The following is a 9,177-nucleotide window of genomic DNA, read 5'->3' as shown; positions in this document are numbered from 1 at the left end:
TACTCCTCGTCAGCATGTGAATAATAGAAAGCATGATAGGTCTAAGACTGCTAGTCCTCCTAAAGCTAGAAAGGAGACATTTGTACCTAAGCCTAAACAGAAATTTGTCAAGGCTGTTCACAAGGTCAAATGTTCAGTCATTGAGAACGTTGAGAATATTAAAACTAAGAATGTTGTTTTGCCTGATAAAGGCCAATTTTACAAGTATGCCGGACCCATCCAAGCTTGGGTTCCGAAGAAGGTCTAATCCATTTGTATTGCAAGGCATTAATCAGGTACAACCGGTAGTGTGGATTCTTGACAGTGGATCGTCAAGACATATGACCGGAGATAGAGCCCTGCTATCAAATGTGGTTGAGAAAGCTGGCCCAGTGGTTACCTTTGGAGATAACAGCAAAGGTTTAACGGAGGGATATGGCTGTTTGCTAGCTGGAAATGTTATCATTGAAAATGTATATGTTGTGCAAGGACTTGAACACAATCTGCTTAGCATTAGTCAGTTCTGTGACAACGGCTACAATGTTTTATTCGACAAGCTGAAGTGTCAGATTCTGCACAAGAAAAGTGAAAAACCCTCCTTAATGGGAATCCGGAAAGGAAATCTGTTCGTAGCTGACATGAACTCTGGAAGCAATCCTGAAGTCAATTGCTTCTATGCAAAGGCATCGTCAGATGAGAGTTGGCTATGGCACAAGAGACTTTCTCATCTCAATTTCAAAACAATGAATTCTCTTGTAAAAAGAGAATTGGTAAGAGGTCTGCCTCAGCTGGAATTCTCTCCAGAAGGACTATGTGAGGCTTGCCAGAAAGGAAAGTCAAAGAAAGCAAGTCACAGAGGCACTGACACATCTTCCATAACTGGTGTTCTGCAATTATTGCACATGGATTTATTTGGACCAGTTAATGTCCTTTCGATGTCAAAGAAGTGTTACTGTCTTGTGATAGTTGATGACTATTCCAAGTATACGTGGGTTTTATTTCTTCACTCTAAGGATGAAACACCACAAGTTGTGATTGATCATATCAAGATGATTGAGTTAGATTCTAACGTCCCTGTTAGAGCAATAAGGTCAGATAATGGGATAGAATTCAAGAATGCACTTCTCAATGAATTCTGTACAGACAAAGGGATTACCAGACAATTTTCAGCTCCTAGAACCCCTCAGCAAAATGGAGTGGTAGAAAGGAAGAATCGTACATTGATTAAAGCTGCAAGAACAATGTTAAGTGAATCAGGTCTTCCAATGTATTTTTGGGCTGAAGCTGTCAATACTGCATGTTATACTCAGAATCGAACTCTAATCAACAAAGACTTCATGAAAACTCCTTATGAGATTTTGAATGAACAGAAACCTTCTATCAAATACTTTCATGTATTTGGTGCCAGATGCTTCGTACTCAAGGATGGAGATGATCGTCGTGGTAAGTTCGAGGCAAAGGCATATGAGGGTATTTTTGTAGGATATGGAAGAAGATCATATAGAGTGTATATCATTGATCAACACAAAGTAACTGAAAGTGTCAAAGTTACATTTGATGACACTAAACTCTCTAGTATCCAAACTGAAAATCCTTCTGAGAAACTGAAGTTTGATGATATGTCAGATTCAGAATCAGAACATGGTCAAGAACCTGAGGTTGTTGCTGGTGAAGAACCTGTTAATCATGATGATACTCAAGGTAATAGTAATGGAAACTTTGGCAACAATGGAGATACCACTGCTACTGACGGAGAATCTTCAAGTCAACTTGGCAACAACTCAGGGGGAGATGCTGAAGGATCATCTAGTAGGACACAACATCACAATGAATTTCAAGGCGAATCATCAAGATCAAATCTTCCAAGACAGACTGTCTGGAATAAAGCTCACCCTTTTGAGTTGATTATTGGTGATCCAGATGTTGGAGTCAGAACTAGACGTGTAACATCTGGGAAATATCGTATAATTATTTATATCAATATATGATTATTATGTGAATATTATATGAATTTTTGGTGAATTATCTGGTGTTTGATAATAATATTTGGATGTTTGTATGTAATAAAATGTGAGTATGTTAATTTTAATATGTCCAGAATAAAATATAGATAATTAAGGTATTTTTCTGGTAATTTTTGGAGTATTAGATGATTTTATAATAATTTATGAAATTATTAATTATTTTCTGAATAATTACAAAATTATTTTATAAAGCCGGGAATCGTCCGACTTCAATCGTTTTTACGTTTTTACAACCCGAAACTCTTCCGAAAACTCCTTCCTAACCTAATCTGGTAATTCCGGACATTTTCCGTGTTTTGACTTTTTCGATCCGGATTACGGTTTGACCCGTGCGCGGCCCGGCGCAAGTTTTTCGATACGATAATCATTTCGGTGAACCAACGAAACCCGTATTTTCAAAAGACGGGATATTATTACATTATTTTCGTATAAAGTATTTTATAAAAAGCCCGGTTTGGATAATTATCCAATTTTGGTATCAAATCGGATCGTTATTGCAGTTACTTAGCGGCTAAGCAACTAATAAAACGATCCAAATACGATCCAAAACGATCCAAAATTCCATAAATATAAATAGCCTATTTCTTATCTCGTTTATTCCGTTTATTCATTTGCAACCAGTTAAAATACCGAAAATACAGAGAAAACCCGAGAAAACCGATACGTTCCCGGGAATCAAACACACGAACGAAGGCGTTATCGAACTCCGATTCAGGCGTGCAGCATATCAAAACGAAGCTCTCGAAATCTTCTTTCTGAATCAATCATCAGTTTCTGCCCAGAAATCATGGTAATTTTCTTATTTATTTATTTATATTCGAATTATTTGGTAATTAAATTATGAAAATTTGTTCTTGATGTTGTTGATGTGATTTGATGCTTCCATGTTGTAGAGCATGTTTTTCTGGTCGATTTGGTATATTATACTTCAAAAATAGGGTTCAGTATCATATAGAAATTGAGGTTTAATTTTCTGAAAATTTCTTGAATATGTGTTCTTGGTGTTCTTGAAGAGTTCTGATAATCAAAGTCAATTTTGGAGGTGTTATTGAACACCAAATCACAAGTATGAATACCCGTTGTGAAGCCCTCAATCTGTTCTATCTGATTTTAGCATCAAAATCAACTGAGGATTGGTAATTTTTAAATTCATAAATTTAGGGTTTATGCTCGATTTGGGAATTTCTATTCTGTTAATTCTGGGAATATTTGAAGGTTATCAGTATGTTTAACGTGATGAGAGGAATCGATTCATGATTTTTAGTTGATTTAAGGAGTCATAGTTTAGCAGATCGGAAAACTGAAGCCACGACGGTGACGGGTTTTTCCCGTTGGTTTTCCGGCCGTTTTGTTAATCGTTAGGACGATTTGATTGCATAAATAGATTTCTGGAAAGGTGTAGATGGTTTCCTGTAAGTTTGATCGAGTTCTGACCTCGATTGAAGCTTTCCGGCGAGCTCGGTGTCGCCGGCAATGGCGACGCCGGCGACCTGGTGAAGGAGATGGTCAAACTACAGTTTGACCCCTGTAGTTTGATCAACCTTACAAATCAGTCCCTGTATTTTCTATAAGTTTTAAAAATGTGATTTCTGTTTACAAAACTTTCAGAATTAGGATTTCTGTTTTAAATATTTTCAAAAACAAGATTTCTTTTTATAAAATAATTTTTGAAAATAGTTTTAATTATTTTAAAACTTTAAAAATCATTTATTTTAATTCCAAAAATTATTTTTAATAAATCTGAATTAATTAGTTAATTAATTCAGTTAATTTTTATTTAGTTGGTCAATTAATTCGAAAATTAATTGATTAATTGATTTACTTAATTATTAATTGATTTTAATTAATTATTTAATTAGATTTAATTATTTAAAAATGATTTAAAAATTCCGAAAAATAGTTTTGAGCTTTAAAATATTATTCTAAATTATTTTTAAGTCTCGATAATTATTCTAAAAATGTTTCGGAGCAAGAATTGGCCAACCGAACCCTGTTTATTATTCCGAAATTGATCCAACGACTCGTTTTAATTCCGAAAAATGTTCAAAAATTCATAATAAATCAACCGTTCGTCCGTTTGATACGAAACGAACGCCTCTAGACTCAGAAAAATATTCTGCTTTTATTAAAATTATTTTTGAGACCTGAATTCTTTTGTATCAAAAGGATATTTGTTTTATGGATCATCCCGAGTCGGTTATTGATCAATACAATACTCTTTTTGACCCAATTTCAACTCTAAACATATCGAGACCTATCTTTTGACGATTCAACTTATATGTTACGTGAATTACGTGATTATGTGTTATCTGGATAATATAATTACCTGTCCTATGTATATGTATTATGCAAATAATGAGTCAGCATGTCTTTTGAATGTTATCTGAATGAGATGTGATTCTTATATATATTATTATTATCGGACGGGTAGACGATAGGGATAATTGTATAGACTAGTCAATTATATACTGTCAGTTCATTGAATAGTATTATTTGTGATAGATGCATATAGTATGAGACGTTCAAAGCCAGATAGAGATGGTAGAAGTGAAGCCTGATTTCGTGTAATACTGAAACAAGTGGATTCGGAATAAAGATAACCTAAGAAGGTAAATGATAAGAAAGGTCAAGTAGCTCGTCAAGGGTAGTGCAGAGGCGACAGGACTAAGTGATATGTCAACTAGTTAAAGATCAGAGGGATTCTCAATTGAGGCAAGTATTCCTAACCTTTCTCCTTAAATACTGCAAATATTTATTCTCTCCTATTCTAAGTTCAGAATAGTTAACTGTTTTATATTTCGCTGCAATTACTCTTATTATGCCAGTTCTTTTAAATTCTTGTTCCTATAATTCGATTGCTCTCTTGAGCAAATACCCATTCGTTCGGGTTATTTGCGAACCCTAATTTGGGATGTTTTGAAATCAGAATGATTTGATATCAAAATACTCTACGGGCTGGATGATTATTATGAGGACCAGTGATGAGCTGGATCCTATGGGCCGGAGATGGACCGGACCCTTTAGGCCATAGTTGCCTGGGTGCCCCATATGTTGGTTGGGTCTATGCAGTTGGGTATAGATCCGCACTATCTCCTGACTGATCAGCAGGTTATAGTGCATATGTTGGTTTCTAGTGTTCAGTCCAATTTGTTGTTGATCGCCATTAATGGCATTCCCTCTTGAAATAAAATGTGATTATGGGTTAAAGTTATTCTTTCTTAGCACTCAGTTTTGGGAAATTACAATGTTTCTAAATATATTCGAGGTTCAGATTGTTGCTGCAGCATTAGTTGCTCAGTGATAGTTAGGATCTCGAATGAATTGAGATCTTCTTAATTATTCAACCCGTCCTTATCAGGCTGGTTTAGCAGGCTAAGTCTATGGAAACTTAGTCGATAATGATGGATACTGAATAGTTATGAATTTCTTGAACGTCGTTTTATGAATAGTTATTGCATTCATTGCTCAATTATGAAATGATACCAGAAGCTATTTTGAAAACACGCGATCTCTAAAAGCTCTGACAAAAATGTCATTATGTCCTATGTGATTTATAGTAATGCGAATCAAATTGATTTTAAGTTGATAAAGTATATCCTTTAAATGATTTCGTGTTTCGCTCTTCAAAATATTTCCGAGATTTTGTCTGAAAGTTTTCTTTGAAATTAATGTTTAAGACTCAAATTATATACTTGCTGGGCATTTTTGGCTCACTCTTGCTTTGTCAATTCTTATTTCTGCCAGAAACAGATAAGGATACAAATGAATAGCTTAGATAGACAGCAGAAGATCGAGAAATCTCCGCTGCGAGAGGTTGAAGAAGTTAGAAGAATATGATTCGAGCATTAGTTCAGAGGTATTTACAATTGTATATTAGTTGTTGTAAGTTGTAGAAGATTAGATTCTTGTTTCATACCATAACCTGTAAACGATCCGGATTCAAGGGGTTATTTATTTATTTCTTTATTCTATGTAAGGATTGTTTAGTGACACCAAATCTTGACCCCAGATTTGGGGTTGTTACAGTTTGGTATCAGAGCTACAGGTTATTGGTCACTGAAATAAGAATAGATAAGAGTAAGATAGGAATGATAGGCCGTACAAAATAGGAAAGATCCTAGGCATATTCAGGATAAATTGAGTTGAGTACGAATTAGGGTTAGCAGATCCAATAAGGAGATGGTAAGATAGGATTGCGAAGAAAGTGTAAGGCGAATATCACAACATTATAGGTATATTGAGTTCTCAGATTCTATAGTAATGAGAAATCGACAGATCGACGGAGACTGGGTAGGTTACCCTACTTTCATGTGGTTTTAAGGAAAATGTGATTGAGTCTTGTGAGAACTTCGTGAGTTTCAGTACGATTTAACTTAGAATTAGGTAGTAAGACGAGCTCCATGCCGAAGGTAACCAGTTGATGGAAGCTGATGAAGAACCAACATTGCGCGTTTCGAAGGCACCACCGTTGCGAGAAGATTCTTATCACTTATCGGAAGCTGCGCACGGAACAATATTTACCCTACTAGGTATAGGTACAACTAGCAAGAAGATGCGCCCTTATCTAGAGACAGAACATCGAATCGCATGAGTGGTTGTGAGCATAACGTCAAGGACGATGACAGGAATGTCAAAGATAGTACTAAACGTCAGTGTTGCGATAGAATTGCGAATACAATGATTTACGATGGCGACTGAAGTTTCGGCGACTAATCAGTGCGAGCTGAATCCGAGGAAATATAGAAGAGGTACCAAAGTGAAGAGACCCTTATATGGACATTATTTTAATTAGACATGTCATTGGTAAACCATAAAAAAAAAAATAACAAGTAATGTATATAGTAATGACGACCAAATATTTGATTTCCAAAACTTTAAAATGAGATTTCAGAAAAGATTTTCTTAATCAACTTTCAGAAGATTTTTGCATGAAATGAGTTTTACAAATTGGTTGTCAAATTACTGCTTATGTTCTTGTTATTATAAACAGAAAATGACCTAAAAAGAAGAATGGAATTAGACTCAGTGTTGTTAATTCAAAGGACCAAGTAGACCCACCAGCAGGGAGAAGGCTTAAGGTTTGCTGTGAAAAATGAAAGTAAACGTTGTTTAATAAAATCAATAATTAAATCAACATATTAAAATATTATTTACCCCAATTCATGAAATTATTAAAATTTAACGAGATTCGTGATTCGAATGGACGGAGGATGATTGAAGGAAATGGCAGAATCTTCTAGATGATTAGAGAAGAATCGTATTTTATCGACGAAATTGAGGCATTGCGTGATCGATGGGTATTTTACGCGACATAGATGAAATCTGAAGCCGTGATTATAAATTTCGGGAGGACGCGATTAAGATCAAATTATTGAAGCATTTGATGTAAAGGCATTTCCAGATAGCACTTCGAAGCAATGATGTGACTTGAATCGTGAACCTGTACTCGCACGATCCTGAAGACAGATATAGGTGAAGCATGGAAGGTGATCAACACTAATATTCTTTCTTCTAATACGATAGTATATGTTTATCTTGATTCGTGAATACGACTGAGTTTCTTCTGTTGATAAATTATATGAGGCGAAAACGAAAGAAAATTTATTGTATTCCTTCTGAATTGTTTCTCTTTTCGAATCCTTGATTTCTGATTGAGACAACAGTGCTGTGATATGACGTTTTGTCGAAATGACGAAAAGTCGGGTGGGACGCCACCTAATCATGTGTTGCATGCCATATAGTATGAAAGACTGGCCATCTTAAGTACGAATATGGTTGTCTCATTCTTCACTCATTTTTCTTCTTTCAATTTTCTGATTTACCAGTTCTCCCGATTATCTGTGGCATTGTTATTTCTTATTCAATTTTCAATCAAAATCATATTCACAAACTCTCCTCTTGCGTAGAGTCTGTTCTCTGACGATTTCAAAAGAAATGAAATAGAGTGATACGTGGAACCATACAACGAACATAGATATGACTGCAAATCGATGAATGGTGGACATCTGCGAACGAGGAAAAATGTATGCACCGATAAATGTGGACATGACAAAGATATCAAGTAAGACAGTTGTTCGTGTTACAAGGATCTCATGAGTACGGTAGATTACGTTAATGCGATACACTTCGAATTGGAAAATTTTGATAAGGAACGAATCGTTAGTGAACCGTAATAATTAGATCAATTATAAAATAAGTAAAGTTGTGTGCGTCAAACGGAGCAAACGAGTATCGGGACGACGATCAAAAAAAAAAATCAAGGAAATTCTGAACAATGACTCAGACATGCAATTACGACGTGAAACATCTCTTCGTCGCTGAAAGATACCTATCGTGAAGATTCAAGATGGAATGACGCAGCTTAATTCTTAAAAGTAACTGTACAGAATGGGTAATGATAAGAAATAAGTTAAGATACTCGCGAAATAAAATTTTGAAAAGCGAGACAAATTTTAAAGTTTACTAATAAAATTTTATAAGATTTTGAAAGAACTGGAAAGGGAGTGGTTATGTTAATCCTTGTTGATTTAAGACCTTAAGTCTTATTTTAAAAGATATATGATATGCCAGACAGGTGCTGATCAAGATGATAAAATGTGAATTGTGGAAAAAATTGATGATTTTGGTTAATAAAAGTGGGTGGATATGAATGTGGATGATCTGGTTGATTGATGATGTCGGCTTGAATCCGACTGGTAGTCAATGGTATTGGGGAAGTGCTGCCCAAATTTTCAGAAATTATCCTATAGTTAAGAACAAAGAAATATATTATCGTTCTCGTCAGTACTTCAAATAATTGCAATCTCGGTGCTTGAGAAAGTTGTTATGACCAAAACCGACTTTATGTAATTGGTCTTTGATTCCAATTAGCTAGTCAGCACTTGGTTTAAGTGATCATTTAAAAGGAGTTGATTGATCCACTTTGCCAACTAATGGTTAGTTAAATGGAAATCGATTCCAATTAGATTGAGTCAAACTCTAACATGATTTCCAGATCCGAAATTAGAGTGATAAGAAATTTGGAGAAAGTAATGGCGTTAACGTAAATTAAAAGGCCTAGTTCAATTAACGTGATGTTATTGTAATCAGGGGTAAGGTGTGATCCAGAAGAATATGCTCTTTTTGATGAATAAAAAGGAATAGGAAGTTATTGGTTCATGCTAGTAAGAAGAAT

The sequence above is a fragment of the Apium graveolens genome, chromosome 9 (genome assembly GCF_009905375.1).
Source record: "Apium graveolens cultivar Ventura chromosome 9, ASM990537v1, whole genome shotgun sequence".
NCBI lineage: Eukaryota > Viridiplantae > Streptophyta > Magnoliopsida > Apiales > Apiaceae > Apium > Apium graveolens.
The sequence above is the reverse complement of the archived record's forward strand: the minus strand, read 5'-3'. Positions refer to the sequence as shown.